The following is a 21,608-nucleotide window of genomic DNA, read 5'->3' on the forward strand; positions in this document are numbered from 1 at the left end:
AAGAGAAAGCGTTTGGTGACCACGAGAAAATTCTGCAGTGTTTCGGGCTGGAACAGTTTTATTGTCGGTTACCTGAGAACGTGCGGTACTGGGTCTTGGATAGGCCAGACGTTAGTACAGTGGCTAAAGCCGCCGAGCTAGCCGAGGAGTTTGTGACGCGTCGGGCTCGCGGAGCTTGGGACGGTCAAAAGGGTGAATTTGGCTCCAAGTCTGAGAGGCCGAAGTTCACACCCATGAGAGCAAGGGGGGACACACGTAGTGCGGATGCGAGTGAAAGCAGTCCGACCGAACGTAAGGAGACGGCGGCAGCCGAAGCCGAACGCAGAAAGCGGTTCGAGACGAGGCAAGCGCGCGTGTGTTATACGTGCCAGAAGCCGGGTCACTTCTCGGCGCAGTGTCCAGAAACAAAAACAAAAGTCGTGTTTTTGTCATTATGTAGCACTGGCGATGACATGAAGTTTCTCGAGCCTTACATGCGAGACTTCCTCGTGAACGGGAAAGAGTGCCGACTGCTTCGTGATTCCGCAGCTACAATGGATGTAGTTCATCCCTCTTACGTAGAACCCGATATGTTCACGGGCGAGTGCGCATGGATCAAGCAAGCCGTGGAAGCTCATAGCGTGTGTCTGCCCGTAGCAAAAGTGCTTATTGAAGGACCTTTCGGAGCAATTGAGACGGAGGCCGCAGTGTCATCTATGCTGCCCCCCCAGTACCCGTACCTATTTTCGAACAGGTCCGATCACCTCCTGCGCGAGAAGGGGCTTTTGTTTGGTGAGGCTAGCGTTCAGGCCTTAACCAGATCGAGAGTTCGGGAGCTCGCTGCAAAGGCGGTAGTTGCGGGGCCGACGTTGCCGAACAATGAGAAAGGGTCGGAGGCGCAGCAATGCTGATATTCAGAGCACGTCCGAACTGAATAAAATTGAGCCTGTAGCGTTGAAGGCACCAGGTACTGGAGAGGAAATGCCCGACACGGTAAAGTTGGAAGAGCTATCTGCAGATTTTCTCATCGCGCCGACGTCAGATGGATGCTAAAAGTCAGCCGGTCGGCTTTGATAGCCGAGCAAAAAAAGGATGGCAGCCTAGAAAACATGCGCTGCACTGTCAAGGAAGGTATCGCCATGAAAAATGGTCGTTTTGTGGAAAGAGGTGGGGTCCTGTACAGGAAGTATCTAGACCGCAGGGGAGGGGAGTTCGATCAGCTGATCGTGCCTCAGTGCTACCGTCAGGATCTGTGGCGCTTGTCGCATGGGGGTTCGTGGTCCGGACACCTAGAAGTTTAGAAGACTAAGGACCGTCTCTTGCAAGAGTACTATTGGCCAGGGTGTTTTCGTGAAGCAGAACACTTTGTGAGGACATGTGACACCTGTCAGCGGGTTGGCAAACCAGGGGACAAATCGAGGGCGCCGTTGAAGTTGGTACCTATCATTACGGAGCCTTTTAGACGGCTCGTTATGGGTACAGTGGGACCTCTGCCGGTAACAGCCACGTGGTACAGACACATTTTGACTGTGATCTGCCCAGCGACAAATTTCCCTGAAGCAGTGCCGCTTAAAGAACTCAGCTCAGTTGAGATAGTCAAAGCACTACTGTTCATATTTGCGCGAGTTGGTTTTCCTGCGGAAATCCAGTCAGATCAGGGCACAGTGTTTACTAGCGCTTTGACGACAGCCTTTCTCGAAAGGTGTGGGGTAAAGCTGTTACACAGCTCAGTGTACCACCCACAGTCGAATTCCGTTGAGAAGCTCCACTCCGTCATGAAGCGTGTGTTGAGAGCATTGTGTTTTGAACAACAAAGTGATTGGGAGCTGTGTCTGCCTGGGGTGATGTTTGCATTAAGGACCGCGCCGCATGCGGCTACGGGGTTTTCGCCAGCTGAGCTGGTGTACGGTCGCTCGCTGCGGTCTCCGCTTCGCATGCTTCGAGATTCGTGGGAAGGCAGGGGCGACGACCCAGTCGTGGTCGAGTACGTGCTCAGGCTCCTCGAACGCTTAAGAAAGGCACAGGAGTTGTCAGGTGAAGCAATGGCAAAGGCCCAGCAGAGGGCCAAGGTTTATTATGATCGGACAGCCAGGGCCCGTCGTTTTGAGGTGGGCGATGAGGTAATGATATTGCGCACATCGCTAAAAAACAAACTCGACGTGCAGTGGGAGGGCCCAGCACGGATTGTTCAAAAACTGTCGGACGTTAACTACGTGGTGAGTCTGCCAGGAAAACGGAAAACACAGCAAGTTTACCACTGTAATCTGCTCAAACCCTATAGACAACGGGAAGCAGTGGTGTGTATGATGGTAAACGTTCCCGAAGAGCTTCCGGTCGAGCTTCCGGGACTAGGCTCAGCGACGAACAGGGAAGACACCGATCAGGTCATTAGTGACTTAGTCAGTAAAGCACCGCTGTCGCCTGAGCAGGAAACCGAACTACACCAACTCTTACAAGAGTTTCAAGGTCAGTTCTCTGAGAGGCCTGGTAGGACTTCTGTCCTTACTCATGAAATAGAACTTACCTCCCCAGAGCCAGTACGATCCAAGGCGTACCGGGGGTCACCCCGCCAGCGCGATATTATGGAGGCTGAGGTAAAGAAAATGCTACAGCTCGGAGTTATTGAGGCGGCTGAGAGTGATTATACCTCCCCATTGATTTTAGTTGAGGTACCGGGCAACGAACCTCGTCCTTGCCTCGACTACCGCAGGCTTAATTCCGTCACTAAGGATCAAATTTATCTGATCCCTAACATCGAGGAGCGCCTTGAGAAAGTTAGTAGCGCTCAGTTTATTTCCACCCTAGATCTTGTCAGGGGTTATTGGCAGGTTCCACTTACAGAAGAGGCTAGTAGGTATGCGGCGTTCATTTCACCAATGGGAACATTCCGTCCTAAAGTTTTGAGTTTTGGTTTGAAGAACGCGCCATACTGCTTTTCAAGCCTCATGGACAAAGTGTTGCGGGGACAGGAAGAATTCGCTTTACCGTATTTAGACGACGTAGCGATATTCTCCGCATCCTCGTCTGAGCATATGGCACACTTGCGGGCAGTGCTAACCCGCCTGCGCGAAGCGGGCTTGACAGTCAAGGCTCCCAAGTGCCAATTAGCACAGGTCGAGGTTGTCTACCTCGGTCACGTGATTGGACAGGGTCGTCGCCGCCCCTCTGAAATAAAGGTGGCCGCTGTGCGAGACTTCCCGCAACCGCGCACGAAGACCGATATTCGGTCGTTCTTAGGTGTCGCCGGCTACTATCAGAGGTACATCCCCAGGTACTCCGATATCGCGGCTCCCCTGACGGATGCTCTAAGAAAAACAGAGCCCCAAACAGTTGTCTGGGGCGAGACAAAGGAAAGAGCTTTTAGCGCCCTAAAGAGCGCCCTAACAAGCCAGCCTGAGCTACGATCGCCAGACTACACAAAAGGGTTCGTTGTTCAGTGCGATGCTAGTGAGCGAGGCATGGGCGTTGTACTGTGCCAACGGGAAAATGGAGAAGTGGAACACCCTGTCCTGTATGCTAGTCGTAAGCTGACCTGTCGTGAGCAGGCGTACAGCGCTACCGAGAAAGAGTGTGCGTGTCTTGTGTGGGCCGTTCAGAAATTGTCATGCTACCTAGCCGGCTCGAGGTTTATCATTCAGACGGATCACTGCCCTCTCCAATGGCTGCAGACCGTCTCTCTCAAAAATGGCCGCCTCCTGTGCTGGAGCCTCGCTTTGCAACAATATTCCTATGAGGTGCGTTACAAAAAGGGGAGTCTCAACGGTAACGCCGATGGCTTAAGTCGAGGCCCCTAACGTAGGAATCAGCCTCAAAGTTGTTTGTTACTGATGTTTTCTTCCTGTGGCAGGATTTTTAACACATGGCTTTTGTTTAGTGTTTCAAAGTGATGACGTGCTTTCTAGTGCGATTTTCCCATTTGTGGACGCGTTCTTAGTGCTGCTTGACTACTGTAAGGAACTAGGCAGTAGTATAAAAGGGGAAAGAGCCTGGCAGAGCTTAGTGAGGGTTGTGTCGTGCTTGCTGACTGAGCGGTTGCGTTTCGGCGTAGTTCTAACGCTTGCTGGGAACGAGAACAAAAATGGCAACACTCCCGAAGTCACTTTGCAGTCTCCTGTGTGAACCTGAACCTGAGAACGAGGCCTTCTCTGTGCGCTGCGCTCAGGCCACGCCGAGGGACGACCGATTTCGATTACGAGTATCATCGAGCGACATCCCTCCGGACAGCGGATGCAGTCTCCTGACCATCGGGATCTCCTCCCGGCGGGGCGGTCTGTTACGTTTCGCCTACGACGCGCGGTACAGCCGGCGCGGATGCAACAGACGCCGGGGCTTCGTTCAAAGTGGTGGACGTTTTGGCCCTTTCAGCGCTGCCGCAACGCCTCCCGCCAAGCGCGTCCAGGCAGGTTTCAATGCCACGTGTCTTCGTGTGTGCGTGTGTGTGTGTGTGTGCATGTTGGTGCCCACGCTTGTCAAAGCGCGGCAGCCGGGGAGAGGAGCTCCCCAACTGGGAGGCGAGGAGGTCTGACCGGCGCCGGCCAGGCGGACGCGTCACGTCACGTCTCAACGTGTCCGTGCGTCGCCGTCTCGTGCGCCTCATCCCGAGCCGTTCCTTCTTGCCCTCGACTCCGAGGGTATAAAGGCAGCTGCCACGGACGCCAAGAGAGAGGCTTCGATTTCTTCCGTCGAGTAACGTGGTCGCCCTGACCGGCTGCTCTTTTGCGATGCTAGAATAAACAAGTTGTTCTGTTGGCAGTCGACTCATCCTTTGCCAGGACCTTCGGATGTTTCCAGCTATGCCCCAGGCCGCCAGGCCAACGCTACCCTTGGGGCTTGCGACCCATTTGCAACAGAGCCAAAGGTTCACAAAACAAAACAGTTTATACAGCTAAGAGGCGATACAGAGATTTCACAATCACTCGTACGAGTACATACAAAGTGATCTACAAATGCGATGCAATTCGGGCAAAGTAACAATGGAGAGAGATACAATTAAACATAATCTTTGCAGCTAAAGTGCGTAAACACAGAGAAAGACAAATAAACAAAACACAATTTGTTCACCGGGCACTCCGACAGTCCGACGACCTGAGGAGCACGACGGGGCCGACCCGCAGACTGGCGCACGTCGTCTCGCTGGTCCATCGTTGGTCGAGTGGTGTTCTCCCGGGAGTCGAGTGGGCGCGCTTCTCGGAAGCTTGAACGGCGGCTCGGGCTAACTGACGGTCTGTCTGTCTGTTGTTGCAAGGAAGAAATAAAAGGAAAGTGCACAGGACTGCTCACTGGCTCAAGCCGAGATACAATCGCTACCACGTGCAGATAGTAGGAGAGTTGAAGGATGGGATAGAAAGACAGGATAGTAAAGACGCGCTAAAGACAAGGCCGATCCCGGAGGCAGTGCAATACCGGGCCAACCGGTGGCGGAATTGAAGTAACCTTCAAACCCTCCGCCATATTTCCAAAAATAAGTCCAATTGGACCCGTAACAGATATTTAACGGGTTCGGAAAATCGCGCCTTCATTGCTAATTGATGGCGGTTGCAGCCCCTCATTTATAGGCGCGGACCGCGTCTGTTTGTTCTTCGCGCCAAGGCAGGCGCGCACATACACGCAGCTTTAACCACACGAACTCCTCCTTCTTGCGTCGGGCGCGCGACCCCATTGATCGAGCGCGGGAACCACCTTCTAGAACAATCTAGGTCATTCGCGGCACGCTGAGTCATCGGTGCCGGAGCGAAGGGGCGGGGGGGTATCACTTTGGCGCCGTCAAGGTTACGAGCTTTCCGTCGACAACAAGCAAAAACTTCAACATTGGAGAAAAATTGACGCCGCACGCGGCCATGCCCCCCGCGGCGCCGCGCCGGCGAGCTGAGTGGAAAGTTACGCAATCCCTGGGGTTCCTTCCCCGCTGTTTTTTTTTTTTACTTTACCGCGCGCGGGCGCGATTGCTTAGGCGCAGCGCCGGTTTTTTTTTTTTTTCGAACATGCGCCGAATTTTGTGACACTGCCCCTTCTTTAAGAACATGGTGCAACAATATTCACAAACACAAAATTCGTGCGCACATGCTTGCGCTCACAATCTATATGGCGGACGCCAGAATACATACGTTCAATACAATGATGTCTGCACACACACAACACTTGACAAGGCCAAGATTTACTTCATTACGTGCCGAAACTCGGCGACACATTAAGACAACACAAAGAGGGAGTACACAAGTATACATTAGCCGATTCTTCCACATAAATTTTCTACTTGCGCTTTCGCAATGCGCGCTTGAGAGCCTTCAGAGTTGCCTTTTGTCGCCGCAAGGGTCTCTTCGACTCGCGGGTCATTCTCTCGGTCAACCTGGGCTTCTGCTTCGCCCCACCTGAACCCTGTAGATAAATTTGCCGACTCGGAAAAGAATTGTGCGCTTAGGTATGCACGCACAAACAAGGCAAATGATGAATTCCAGGGCACCTGCGTCAAAGCACACAGGCTCAGAATATTGACCGGAGTTATTACCCTTTTGGTCACATTCCAGAAATTTCCTGTGTGATCGAAAGGCAGCTGAACTAATGTGCACAACAGCACGATGAACATGTCGACCACCTGCGCTAAGCTGAGCCTAGCCGGAGTTTCAAACACATTTGTCCTCTTGAGCTGTGTCGCGTTTCGCTGCTTCCTTGTGACCCTTTCGCGGCCTTTCTTTCGGCTTCGCACGGCTTTCTACTGCAGTGCCCGTCCCTTCCTGCGGAAACGTTTTTTCTTCCTCGGAATATTCCTCCGCGGGACTCTTCCGTTCTTCCTGCTTGACTGTCTGCTTTGCTGCTCTGCTTGAGCGAGCATGCTCGCTCCTCCTTCGCCACATCATTTTCGCTTGGCGATCACTGCGCTGTTCCGAAGAGCAGGATTCGGATTTCTCCCTCTCGTGGCTACTTTCTGGGCCCTTTGGAAACTTTGCCCCTTTATGTTGCCCAATATGAGGCCGTATATGGGGCGCTCCATGCACAGCGCAGTTAGTTTCGTGCTGTAGTAGGGAGTCCGCACATGTACTTCTGCTTCCGGCAAGCGCTGAAACGAGCCGTCCACTAACAGCACAAGGCTCTTCGTTCCAGTGAGATCCTTGTCTCTCACTAATTTTCGTGTTATTATTACAGCGCTGCTTCCCGTGTCTCGCAACACTGTAATTATTTTTTCTGCTACCTTCCCTTTCCGGACAGGCATTCTGTTCATTTTGGCTTCCGGTAGCGCGTCCACAACGGCATTCACGACTTGTACCTTCTTGCCATTCTTCAGTTCTACGAAGCCATTTTCATCTTCTTCCTGCATGTGGTCATCTGAGCAGGCCCTTACGCACGATACCTGGGGGATGAGCTTGCTTGGGTTCGGACAAGCCGCGGCTCTGTGCCCTTTCTGCCCACACTTAAAACAAGCTGTTGGGCTACCGTTCGGAGCACTGTTGCGGCAATTAGACGCGTATTGGCCTGACTTGTTGCACAGGTAGCACTTTGGTGAGCCTTTGGGCTAAATCGGGCATCGCGGCTGTCGGTTTTTCCCGCGTTCTCTGAATTCGTATTCTTTATCTTGGTCAGATTCGTTCCTCCTTGAACTTCCAGAAATTTCTCGGCAAGATCTAGCAATTCGGAGGGAGTCTTGGCTCTTCTTTCCTTCAGGTACGGCGACAAGCTCGGGTGACAGATACTCAGGAATTGTTCCTTTATGAGAAGCTCGCGAAGTTTACTGTATTCCTGTGGAATTTCTGAAAGTTCCATCCACCGATCAAAGTAGTGGCTTAATCTTGCCGCATCCTGAGTTTATCTCGGAATCCTTCGGTGGTGAGTCGGAACCGCTTAAGCAAGGCGGCCTTTACCTTGCGGTAGCTTGCAGCATAGTCCGGAGAAAGTCGCCCGAATACGCTTAGAGCTTCCCCGCTGAGACATGTGCTAAGAAAGGTAGCACATTCGCCGTCTGACCAATACTGACTTCCGCCCCGCAGGGGGGCGCCTGCAGCTTGCAGGCGTCGCGACGGTGAGTGGCGACACCGCGGTTTCCCGAGCATCCGCAGGGACATCCTCGCAAGGGGATGATGGTGAACTGTGCATCACCACGGACCCGAGCACCCGCGCCTCGCCGTGCGTGGCATCGCCGTGTCCGGGAAAAAGGGGATCCTGGTGGTTGAGCCGATGCCGAGCGTTTGGACCCTTAAGGCCCCTTGGAGGAGGCAACACACCACTTTGGCCCCAGCTTCCTGCAGACGGCACCTCCGGCCTGACCCGACCGGGGGGAATCGGCAGTCGCCTTTTCCTATCCTCCCCTCTATCTTTCACTTTCCTTTCTCTTTCTCACAACTCTCCTATCTCCTACTCACTTCTTGGCTTTTCCTTTTTTCCTGGCGGCGAGGGTTAACCTTGTGTGACCAACTACCCTGAGTTGCGTCATATTTGGTTATAGTTGAGGTGTACAGCTGGCGTGGGCAGGACTTGCTATCAATTTCCTGTCCCGTCCCCTTGTTGGACTCCGTGGTGGGTGGCTGGCACCATGACCGAAAAACAAAGTTTTTTTATGGCTCCCCAACTTTCAAAACCTGATCACTCTCTCAAAAGAGGGCGGAACGAGGCAGACAACTTCTTTCAAAAAAGAAAAGTAACTTTCCCCAAATATCATGTGATCCACAGTGAACAACAAGATAAACAGGCAAGAATAATATCCCCCTTCCTTGTGTCAAAGTGCTTGACTGAAACCCTAGGCATTGGCTATAAGCTGTCAAAAATGGCCAGCGGCGACTTATTGCTCGAACTGTGTGACAATGTCCAACATTCTAAGCTCTCCAACCTAACGTCCATAGGGGAAATCCCGGTCTCCGTGACTCCTCATCGCTCACTAAACACTGTCCGAGGCGTAATATCGGAAAATGATTTTCTTCACATAACTGAAAAAGAAATGCTCGAAGGGCTCATCGACCAAGACGTCATAGATGTCCACCGAATCAAAATCCGGAAGGACAACAAGGAGACACAAAACACATGATCCTGGCGTTCAACACCAGCACCCTGCCCGACACAATCGACGTGGGATATTTGAAAATCAATGTACGACCATACATACCAAACCCTCGCAGGTGTTTCAACTGCCAAAGGTTCGGCCACGGCTCACAGAGCTGCCGCGGTCGTAAAACTTGCGCAAAATGTGCCTCTAACGATCACCAGTCTGATGTATGTGACGCAGCCCTGTGCTGTGCAAACTGTGAAGGAGAACATGCTGCATACTCCAGGGCGTGTCCGTCCTGGAAGAAAGAAAAAGAAATTATCACCATAAAGACCAAAGAAAACATTTCTTTTAAAGAAGCGAGAAGGCGTTTGGCGCTTACAAACACATTCTCCTTCACAGCAAAACAAAACTTCGCTGATGTGGTGCGCAGGGGCGTAGCACCGCACAGCACTCCGGCACCTGCCAAGGCCGCTCCCACCGAGCCTATGGCAGGGCCATCCACGCCCCAGGCAGGGTCAGCGAAAGCTGCCCTGTCACTGCCAAAGCAGGGACCGCCGGTCCATGGGTAGGCATCCCGCAGGACCTCCCCCCGTCGGGAGAGGCCTGAAACTAACACAACCACGGCTGCGCGGTCCTCCAGCACCTCTGTTGAGGTGATGGATACAACACCCACTCCGCCTCCATTACAGCGGCGGAACAGCTCTGTTGAGCGAAAAAAAGACAGGCCCCTCATAACGGGCCCACCACATAAGTAAATCTCTTTTCATTTTCTTTTAAAAACACAAGCATGACTTTTTTAATTCAATGGAATTGCAGAGGACTTATGCGGAATTATAGGGACATAACACATAATTTATGGTCAATGTTACCCATAGTTTTATGTCTTCAGGAGACCAATCTTGGTCCACAACATGTGAATATCCTGAAACATTATCAAACTTTTAGACGCGATCGCGAGCAGGCAAATCGACTCTCAGGAGGCGTCGCAATTGTCGTCCAAAGCGGCGTCCCTGCTCGAGAAATAAAGCTCAATACAAAACTAGAGGCGTTTGCAGTCAGCATCGTCAGCTATAAAACACTAACAATCTGTTCCGTATACATTCCTCCACATTTTACATTAACAGTCCATGATCTAGAAGAATTGATAGATGAACTTCCAGAGCCATATCTGGTAGTTGGGGATTTTAACGCTCACTCCCCTTTTTGGGGAAGCGAGCGCTGCGACTCTAGGGGGCAAACAATCGAAGATTTTATCCTCTCAAATAACATCTGTCTTTTAAATACAGGAAAAGCAACTTATTGTTGCCCAAGCTCGGCAAAAATGAGCTTTCTCGATTTAGCTTTCGCATCACCATCGCTTTTTACCGATTTTAAATGGGATGTTTTAAATGACCCTCTGGGAAGTGATCACCTACCTATTATCATCAGCCTCTCATCGTCTACTGCAGTCATTCCCACAAGACCACGGCGCTGGAAACTTCACCTCGCCGACTGGTCACTTTTTACAGAAAGTGCCACTCTAGATAAAGAATTTTCTGAAGACCCCAGCATAGATGAAATTAATGACAGGTTTACTACATGCATAATATCTGCTGCAACACTCGCTATACCACAAACAAAAGGACTCGTACAGAAGAAACACAAAGTATGGTGGACACAAGAATGTACATTTGCAAAAAAACAGCAAAATAAAGCATGGGGCACCCTGCGTCGGTACCCCACTGCAGAGAACTTACTCACTTTTAAGAGGGCCAAGGCGAGAGCGCGGTACGTGCGCAGGAATGCTGAAAACACCTCCTGGGAGAAATATGTGTCGTCTATAAATAGTTCAATACCATCAAAGAAAATGTGGGACAAAGTCCGTAAATTCACTGGTGACCGTACTTCTTTCACACTTCCACTTTTGACAACACCCGGTACACAAACATCGTTGGAAGAACAGGCCAATTTATTGGGCGAGCACTTTGCTGAAGTCTCAAGGTCATCCCACTACACAAACACATTCCAGAAACACAAAGCTATAGCTGAAAAACAAAAACTTCCATTCGGAACAGGCATGCAGGAAGACTACAACCAGCCCATTACGCTCCAGGAATTAAATAGTGTATTATCTTCCGGTAAAAAGACAGCACCAGGCCCAGACAATGTGCATTACAATATGCTTGCCCATCTCTCTGATACAGCCGTACAGGCACTGTTAAAATTCTTCAATAAAATATGGATGACTGGCAGAATACCTGAGGAGTGGAAGAAAGCAGTAATAGTACCTTTTCTGAAACCCGGAAAATCACCAACAAGTCCTGACAATTACAGACCAATAGCCCTCACCAGCTGCATTGCTAAATCTTTTGAAAGTGTAATAATAAACATTAGACTCACCTTTGTACTCGAATCTCGGCAACTATTAGATGTTCATCAATGTGGATTCAGAAAAGCATGCTCAACCACCGATCACCTTGTCCGCCTAGAGAACACCATACGGGAGGCGTTCATCCACAAGCAGCAGTGTATCGGGGTCTTCTTCGACATGGAGAAGGCATACGATACCACGTGGAAGTTCGGCATCCTCCGCGACCTAGCAGAGCTAGGTATCCGAGGCAGGATGCTGAACTGCTTGAACGACTTCCTGGCTAACCGCACATTTAGGGTCCGCCTAGGAACAACTCTCTCCATGACTTTCACCCAAGAGAATGGCGTACCCCAAGGTTGCATTCTAAGCACGACACTCTTCGTAGTAAAAATGAATTCGTTAGCCAAAGTAATACCCAAGTCCATAATGTATTCGGTTTATGTAGATGACCTACAGATAGCATGCACTTCCTCCAGCATATCGTCCTGCGAGAGACAAATACAAATCACACTAAATAAACTAGCTGCTTGGGCAGAGATAAATGGGTTCAAGTTCTCTCCTCAAAAAACAGTAGCTGTTCTGTTCTCATTGCGACGAGGCCTACAATTCAATCCCAACCTATACTTGAATCAAGCCACACTACCAATTAAACCAGAACATAAATTTTTAGGACTCACTTTTGACAAGAAACTCACATTTCTACCACACATTAACAACCTTAAAAAGAAAGCATCCCAAGCCCTCAATGTATTAAAGGTGCTCTCGCGAAAACGGTGGGGGTCCGATAGAACATGCCTATTACACATCTATCGCTCTCTGGTACGCTCCAAGCTGGACTATGGGTGCATAGTATACGGTTCAGCACGAGCATCCTACTTGAAAAGACTGGACCCTGTTCATAATCTTGGTCTGCGACTATCAACTGGAGCATATAGAACATCCCCGGTGAACAGTCTTTACATTGAAGCTAATGAGCCTGCACTAGAGGATAGAAGAGTCACACTGACATGCGCATACGTCCTAAAAACCCGTACTCTTCCTAAACATCTCTGCCATCCCATTGTTACCAAGTGCCCATCCAAAAGATTATTTAACAATAAAGCGCAATCCATCCGGCCACTAATAATGCGCTTTGAAGATAAATGTGAAGAGTTAGGAGTACTGGATGCCTTGCCGAATATTGCACAAAAATATGAAAATTTACCACCATGGAACAGCCTGCCTTCAGTGTGCGACTTCACACTGACACACTTACATAAAAAGGAAATGTTACATCAGCTCATACAACAAGAATTCTTTGAACTGCAAGAAAAATATGACACCTTCACTGAATTTTACACTGATGGGTCAAAAACAAAGTCATGTTGGAAGTGCAGTAATTAAAGACAAAAATAAAAAAAATGATACGACTGCCACAGTATGCATCGGTTTTTACTGCCGAGAGTTATGCAGTCTTTGTAGCCGTAGACCAAATAGTAAAAGAAAACATTAAAAATAGCGTCATTTACACCAATTCACTGAGTATGCTCAAAGCGCTGCACTGTAGAAACGCCGCTGAACCCATTATAGGAAACATCATACATAACATAACTAAAATAAAAAACAAAATCATAACATTATATTCTGCTGGGTGCCCAGCCATGTTGGAATTGTAGGTAATGAGAGACCAGATGCATGCGCAGCACAAGCTCGAATTGATCAAATAAAACAAGATAACATACCACACAGGGATTTTTTGAAATTAGTGCACAGTAAACTCAGAATTAAGTGGCAGGCTGCATGGGAAGAACAGGCAAACAACAAACTGCATTCTATAAAACCCGTTTTAGGAGAATGGAAATCATGTTGACATCAAGAACGTTTTACTGAAGTTATTTTATGTCGGCTACGCATTGGGCACACACACCTTACACACAACTTTTTACTGACAAAACAAGACAAACCTCTCTGCGAAATGTGCGGCGATGTACTCACTGTAAACCACATTTTAATTTCATGTAGAAAACTGGAACAACTGAGAAAAAAATATTTTACAACACTCTACAATGAATACATCCCATTGCACCCCAAGTTGCTTTTAGGTGATCAAGCACTGGTTGATCTTTCAAGTATTTTTAAGTTTCTTAATGAAGCCAATGTTTTAAACAAACTCTAGGTATAAAAAGTGTAACATTTAACAAGAACCTAACCTTGTGTTTGGCGCATCATAGCCATAGTTGCTTTTGCGCCATTAAAATCAATATAACTAACTAACAATACTGACTTCCCGCGATCCCTTCGAATCGCCTCAGGAACGCGTCAAGATCATCCCTTTTTTCATCGAATCTGGGAAGTAATCTGATGGCATGTATCCGCTGGCCTCTGCCTTCGTCTCTAGTGCTATGAACTTCCGCTGAGTGGTTCGCGGCACGTTGGAGCTCACGCTTCATGGCAAGCAGTTGTTTTTAGCGTTCGAATTCTCTCTCTCGTTCTTTCTCAGCTCATTCTCGAGCCTTCTGTCTTTCTTTTTCAACCCTCTCTCTCTCCTTTTCTGCTTCTTCTCGAGCCCTCTCGCTCCCCTTTCCGGCTTCTTCTCGAGCCCTCTGTCTCTCCTTTTCAGGCTTCTCTCTCTCCTGGTTCACCCATTTCCGTAGTTCAGCACCGGACATCCCCATCAGGGTGCCAATCTCAACTAGCTCCTTCAAGCTCATGTTTGGAGAACGAAATCCTCAAGACAAAGATTACCTCGACACTCTGAACCTCATTAACCGCTTCAGCGCAGCACCTCACAATATCGCTTTGCTGCTAAGCACTAGTTTACGACCTCTTCGTAAACTCCTTACGACTCTTTCTCCGTTCTCTGCGCTTACAAAGCACCAAACGTCCTGTCGCGGACGCCAGAATATGTCACCACTTCGCGCACTTTTGCGAGCACTCCCAGACACCCTTAGAGCGTGTGGGGGTAGCGTTCTCGGTCACAGAGGAGATGCCCTCGACTCAGCGTGGCAAGCTCAGCCGGAGACCAGCTACCAAGTGACAAGGGTTTGGTCGTTTGGTGCCCAGCCTTCGCCAGTCGCAAGCCAGAGAATTGGTCGGAGCCAAAGGTTCACAAAACAAAACAGTTTATACTACTAAGAGGCGATACAGAGATTTCACAATCACTCGTACGAGTACATACAAAGTGATCTACAAATGCGATGCAATTCGGGCAAAGTAACAATGGAGAGAGATACAATTAAACATAATCTTTGCAGCTAAAGTGCGCAAACACAGAGAAAGACAAATAAACAAAACACAATTTGTTCACCGGGCACTGCGACAGTCCGACGACCTGAGGAGCACGACGGGGCCGATCCGCAGACTGCCGCTCGTTGCCTCGCTGGTCCGTCGTTGGACGAGTGTTGTTCTTTCGGGATTCGAGCGGGCGCGCTTCTCGGAAGCTTGAACAGCGGCTCGGGCTAACAGACGGCGGTTGCAGCCCCTCATTTATAGGCGCCGACCAAGTCTGTTTGTTCTTGGCGCCAAGGAAGGCGCGCACACACACGCAGTTTTAACCGCACAAACTCCTCCTTCTTGCGCCGGGCGCGCAACCCCATTGGTCGAGCGCGGAAACCACCTTCTAGAACAACAATGTAGGTCATTCGCGGCACGCTGAGTCATCGGCGTCGAAACGAAGGGGCGGAGGGTATCCTTTGGCGTGCAAGGTCTCCCCTTTTCCGTCGACAAGAAGCAAAAACTTCTGCAACATTGGGGGCGCTGCGAGCAGCCGAGGCGAGCGGACGCACGTTGCATGGGCTCTGCGAATTTCGAGTTTTTCGAACCGTTCAGACCCATTGGACCATCAAAATTCTGGTTGGAATCAACGGCGGATCAGAAGAGGGCCACTTGGACACCAAATTCAAAACGGTGCGACCTATTTTTTGGATTTTACCGGATTTCGAATTTCCCACGTTGGTCGGCCGCGCGCTAGGCTTAGCTGGGCCTAACACAAGTACGGGGGTACGCGGGCTCCCCGGCCTCGGCCCGAGGGGATATGCAGCCATGGAATGATGTCCCGACCTAGTAACCAACCCGGGAATCGACGTGTAATGGAAGGACCGACCAGGGATTTTGCCGAAACCCAAGACATGGAAGAAGACTACCTCGACGCCGCCGGGCCCGGACTCGTGGAGAGCCGAGGCGGACAGGAGGCGGGCAGACAAGACCCGAAGTGCAGCACCCCGTTAGCAAGATTTCAGGAGGAAAAACGCCTTAATTGGGAGATCGCTATGTCCAAGCGACACAAAAGGCGCCAACGAGACAGCGAGCGGAGCGGCCATACGGCGGCTGCGCAAGGGAATGGAAAAACCCCAGACGGAGCGCGGAGCACAGCTGGCGCGCCAGCTGCGGCGAAGCAGAGAGGAGCAATGCTGAGAAGACAACCTCCACTCCCGAAGGAAGACCTCAAGATAGTCCTCAGGCCGAAGGGGCTCATCGTAAGAAATTTACAGACCCATCATGTGGCTCCAGCGGTGGTAGCAGCAACCGGATCGAGGTGCAAGGCGGAAGATTTAATCATCAGACTACGCAACGGCTCAAACATTATTATCGTGAGCACGGACAATGAAGAAGCGGCCCAGCTCGTGAGACACATTACCCAACTCACGTTCGGCGACCGCACCTACGCGGTAAATGCACACGTGGTAGTACCGGAGGACACGCAGCGCGGAGTCATCCATGGCATGGACCCAGGTACCTCGCCAGAGGAGCTCAAGGCAAATTTAAAAGTACGGAAGCAAGGAGTCAAGATCCTCGCCGCCCGCATGCTAGGAAAGACAAGCACAGCAGTCATCATCTTTGACGGCCCCATAACCCCGAAGCAAGTACTCTACTAAGGAGGGGAGATGTGGTGTTATCCATATCGCCCCACAAGACAAGTCTGCTACAACTTCTGCCAGCAAGGCCATCGGTCCGACGTTTGCCCGAACCCCGAGACCAAGGCTTGCAAGCAATGCCGCGAGCAGAACCCGGCGGAAGAACATCAATGTACGCCCAAATGCCTGATCTGCGGAGAAGACCACGCGACAGGGACGAGGGACTGCAAGCAGCGCCTCAAGACAGCCGAGGAGCTGCGAGGACGACTGACACAGAAGGGCCAGCGGCGCAGCTGGAGCAGGAGCCGGAGCCACGGGCGGTGGCCGAGGTGATTCGGAGAGGAAGAGAGGGACGAAACCCAGGGCCGGAGCTGAAACGAGCACAAGTCGAGGAGCCGAAGCCGCAACCGGGGCAGGAGCCAGAGCCGAGGCGCCAGCAGGGACGAGTCCTACCCACCGCTGGGGAAGCAGAACGGCTGCCCGGGCCAGCGGCAGGGGCACCCCAACAACAGCAGAAGAGCGGCGTTAAGGTGAGCTGGGGAGCGGGCCCTCCCAAATCACTGATTCTGCACTCGGGGCAAAGCACTAACAACAATAACATGCAAACAAATAACGAGATGAAGCTAGCCGAGGAAAACAAGGCGCTCAAAAATGAACTAGAACTATGCCGCGAAGAGATGAGGCAGCTGAAAAAGAGAATAGACGACCTAATAAGGCAAATGCAGTGGCAAAGGCAGGCAGGGTGCTCGTCTCAGAGATCACCACCGCTACCAGCCGAGCAACCCACAGAACAGTCGGAAGAGCAAAGTTTCAGAGATGAGATGAAGAGCTTTATGGCAACAATGCAAAGCCAAATACAACAAACACAACAGAAAGTAGCGCTGCAGGATCAAGGGTTCCGCACCTACGTAAAAAATAAAAATACGCAGAAAACCATAAACGACGCCAGAGATAGGCTATACAACGAGAGGAGGTTCGGAGCAGAAACCCAAAGTACAAACATTAACAACAACACAACATGGCAGGAAAAAAGCAACTACAGCTGTGGCAATGGAACTGTAGGGGCTACCGGCGTGAACAGGGGCTCCTACAGCAGTACATTAACACGAAAGACACACCACCATACATTATCATGCTTCAAGAAACCAACACTAAACCCACGCTAAAATGGTACACATGCCAGGAAAGCGGACGCACCACAACCCTCATCAGTAACAAGATAGTGACCATAGCACAGAAATATATTCAGGGTACAAAGATAGAACACGTGATAACAGAAATAATTCCCAAGAAGAAACGAAGAGCCAAAAGCACCTTCGTAGTATATCTCTATATCTCTAGATTCCTACCAGACAAAAGGACGGCGACTTCGTTAAGCTTTTCGCTGAAGCGAGCAGGCTAGCCAAGTCGAACATCCTAATCATAGCAGGGGACTTTAATGCCAAAAGCCCGAGCTGGGGATACCAGAAAGCCGCGAGAAGAGGGCAGAATGTATGTAACGCAGCAGAAGGGATAGGCTGCGAGCTCTTAACAGATGAAAACCAAGCAACAAGGCAGGCTAACAGCGTCAGCCCAGACACGTGTCCAGGCATAACCTTTCTTAAAGGAGCAAAGCAGGCCGAGTGGGAGAACATGCTGGAAAACCTAGGCAGCGAACACCATATCATAAGAACCACGATAGAGGCAGAAAACGTCACGAGAAAGATCGGCACGGCCCACGTAACGGATTGGGATGCATTTAGACACCACAATCGACAGCTACAAGGCGAGATCACCCCGATAGAGGAGTGGTGCCAGCAGCTAAAGCAAATATAAGAAATGCACACGCAAGAAGTAGATAGAACGGAACAAGTACCGGAGGTGGACAAGCGGCTACTCGGGCTATGAGAGGCAAGACGCGGGCTCACCAAAAGATGGAAAAAACAGAAGCTTAATAAGAAGCTCAAGAAGAAAATAGCGGAAATCACGTCTCAGGCAGAAGAGTACGCGGCACAGCTAGCCAGACAAGGGTGGCAACAGTTCAGCAGCTCACTGAACGGAACACTCAGCACGACTAAAACGTGGCGCATACTTAAAGCCCTTATGGATCCCACAAAGACTAAGGAAGAAAGCGGAAAGGCGATCCAGAGACTCGTACACCAATACGAGGGTAACGACGAGCAACTACTCGAGGCGGTACGAACAAAATGCTACGGCAAGGACGAACCCGAAGGCTACGACGGGGAGTACCTAGGAATAGAGAACCCCGACATGGACCGCCCCATAACACGCGAGGAGATAGAGAGAGAGAAAAAAAACTTTATTTGGGTGCTTTCAAGGGCTTGGCGTCTCGAGGCCTCCGTCGTCTTCACTGCGCTGGCGACTTGAGGCCTCTTCTTAAGTAAGGTTGGGCCCCTATTCTAGGGCTCCACTGAGCCTAGCTACCTCACTTGCGTGCTGCACTAAAGCCCTTTGGGCCGTGAGCTCGCAGCTGGTGAGCCGACTCTCCCATTGCTCCGCACTCGGGTTATTTATTGTGTTGGTGGAATGTTTGGTTGCGTTTACATTCCCATGTGATGTGGTAGAGTGAGGCTGTGGCCCCGCACCAGGGGCAGGTATCTCTGTACTGCGTCGGTTACATTTTGTATAGGATGTATAAATTGGGGAAGGAGTTTGTTTGCAGTCTGTGCCAAAACGTTGCTTCCTCTTTCGTCAGGGCTTTATGCGGTGGGGGTATTTAGCTCTTGTTCCCCTGTGTAGGTTTAGGATGTCTGTATATCCTCCCTCACACGCGTGTGGGCGATACTCCGGCGAGGAAGTCACCGCGGCAATGAGGCCGATAACCAAGAATACGGCAGCCGGAGCTGACAGAATCAGAAACTCCCTGATACGCAACCTCAGCGACGAGGCGACGGATCAACTAACAGCATACCTCAACACACTGTGGAAAGAGGGAAGAATGCCAGACGAGTGGAAGCACGCCGTAGTGGTGATGATCCCTAAACCGGGAAAGAAGCTGGAGATAGAGAACCTCATACCCATCTCTCTCAATTCATGCCTGGGGAAGCTCTACGAGAGAATCATCACGAAACGGATCCAACTACACCTAGAAAACAAAGGGCTATACCCGCACAGCATGTTTGGCTTCAGAGCAAACCTATCGACACAAGACGTCCTCCTATAGATCAAGGAGGAGGTCCTCGAAACAGCACCCAAAAGGGGCGAAAACATAGTCATGGCCCTCGACATCAAAGGGGCCTTTGACAATGTCAACCACGCAGCCATCATGGAAGGGCTGAATAACGTTAGCTGCGGAAGAAGGACCCATGACTACGTGAGGGCATTCCTGACCAACCGAACGGCCACAGTACTACTTGGGGACTTGAGAAGCGATATCTTCACTACCCCGAGCAAAGGAACGCCACAAGGCTCCGTCATCTCGCCCATATTATTTAATATAGCGATGATTGGTCTAGCCAAGAAACTCAGCAAGATCGAAGGTATACAACACGATATGTACGCAGATGATATTACAGTCTGGGTCAACCAAGGCTCCTTGGGAGAAAAAGAAGAGAAACTACAAGAAGCAGCAAGCTGCGTGGAAGATTATGCGCCACGGAGAAATCCGAGCTCCTGATAATAGGAAGACGTCCCACCCAAGCAGAGCTAGAAGGGAAGCTCGGGGGACAAAACGTACCAGAGAGAAAATGATACGAGTCTTGGGCATGTGGATCCAAGGAAGTAATAAATGCAGCCACACGATCAGCCTGCTCCAAAAGTCAACGAAGCAGGTGAGTCGTACGATAGCCAGGGTCTCCGAAAGAAGATACGGAATGAAAGAAGCTGATACGATAAAACTGGTCAGATGTCTGGTGGTCGGCAGACTCACCTACTCGCTCCCGTACCACCCCATGAACAAGCAAGAAAGGGAACAAGCTGACACGCTCTTAAGAAAAGACTGCGCTACACCTGCCTAGAAACACGCCAAACGACAAGCTGCTGCAGCTGGGGCTCAGCAACACCTTCAGCGAACAAGCGGAAGCACAGCTCAAGACGCAGAATTCCAGGCTCTGAACGTCAGTCGCCGGCCGAGCACTCCTAAAGAGGTTAGGTTACGACATGGAAGGGCATTTTGATCGATGAGCCGATATCCCCGACAACAACCGTAAGACCCTCCAAGTCTGACATATACCAAAGAACATGGACCCGAATCTCCACGCGGCTAGAAGACAGGCGCGGGCAGATTATGTGGAATGCCATTTGGCTAAACTAGAAAACACAGTGTACACGGACGCAGCGCTTTATCCGTGGGATAAACGCACAAGAATAATCAATGCCGCCGCAGCAGTCGTGGATTACGCCAGAAAACCGATCACTTCCGGAACCCTACGGGGCCACACGGTAGCAGAGGGGGAGGAAGTCGCCGTTGCACTAGCGGCGGCCGAAGGCTATCGGTGAAACAAATCCCTGATCATGTTAACAGACTCGAAATCCACATGCAGGAACTACGCGCAAGGTAGAGTCTGCAAGGCGGCCCTAAGAATCATCCTCGAAACAGGGCCGCCTAGCCAAAAAGTAACCCACAAGATACTCTGGATACCGGCACACACAGGGATAGAGGGAAACTCAATGGTGGACAGATTAGTTTGCGGAATCACGTTCCGAGCTGAGCTGTTGGAGACCCTATAGAACCCTACCATAGTGGAGCCAGTATATGCGGAGCTGCTAAATTTCTACAAAGGACAGAGGCTGAAGTACCCTCCGCCACACAACTCATTAACACAACAAGAAGCAGTGAACTGGCGGAGACTGCAAACAGGAACATTCTTCAACCTATACATTCTACACAAAATGTACCCTACACAATTCAGGGACACATGCCCGTGGTGCTGGGCAACCCTCACGCTATACCACATTACATGGGAGTGCAAACGCAATTATGCATTCCACAAACTCAAAACCCCCAGTTCGGAGCAATGGGAGGGTCTGCTCACAAGCAGCGAGCTCACAGCCCAAAGGGCCCTTGTGCAGCACGTATGCGAAGCAGCAAGACTCAGCGGAGCCCTGGAATAGGGGTCCGACCTTGCGAAGAGGCCAGACGTCAACGATGAAGACGACCGCCCACCGCTAATCTCATTGAGATTTCAATAAATGTGTTTCTCTCTCTCTCTCTCTCTCCAACATTCGAGAAAAATCGACGCCGCGTGTGTCTATGTTTACTTTGGCGCCCCGACGGCGAGCTGAGTGAAAAGCACCGTGCGCTCCGGGGATTCTTCCCCGCTGTTTTTTTTTTTGTTTTACTTAACTGCGCGCGGGCGCGATTGCTTGGGCGCAGCGCTGGTTTTTTCGAACATTTGATTCACAGACGGCGACATATTACTAGCGTTAATAAACACAAAGGACAGAGAGCAGAAACACACAGGACAGACGCTAGCGTCTGTCCTGTTTGTTTCTGCAACCACTAGCCCAACTTAATTCTTTAATAACGCTCTTTTCG

General features: G+C 50.6%; 1 pseudogene; it reads right to left on the reverse strand.

Annotated features, from left to right (window-relative positions):
- Positions 1–5,348: 5,348 nt before the first annotated feature.
- LOC144102830 (U2 spliceosomal RNA) lies at positions 5,349–5,469 on the reverse strand (annotated as a pseudogene).
- Between the last annotated feature and the right edge of the window lie 16,139 nt (positions 5,470–21,608).

The sequence above is a fragment of the Amblyomma americanum genome, chromosome 8, assembly GCF_052857255.1.
Source record: "Amblyomma americanum isolate KBUSLIRL-KWMA chromosome 8, ASM5285725v1, whole genome shotgun sequence".
In the NCBI taxonomy this organism is placed as follows: domain Eukaryota; kingdom Metazoa; phylum Arthropoda; class Arachnida; order Ixodida; family Ixodidae; genus Amblyomma; species Amblyomma americanum.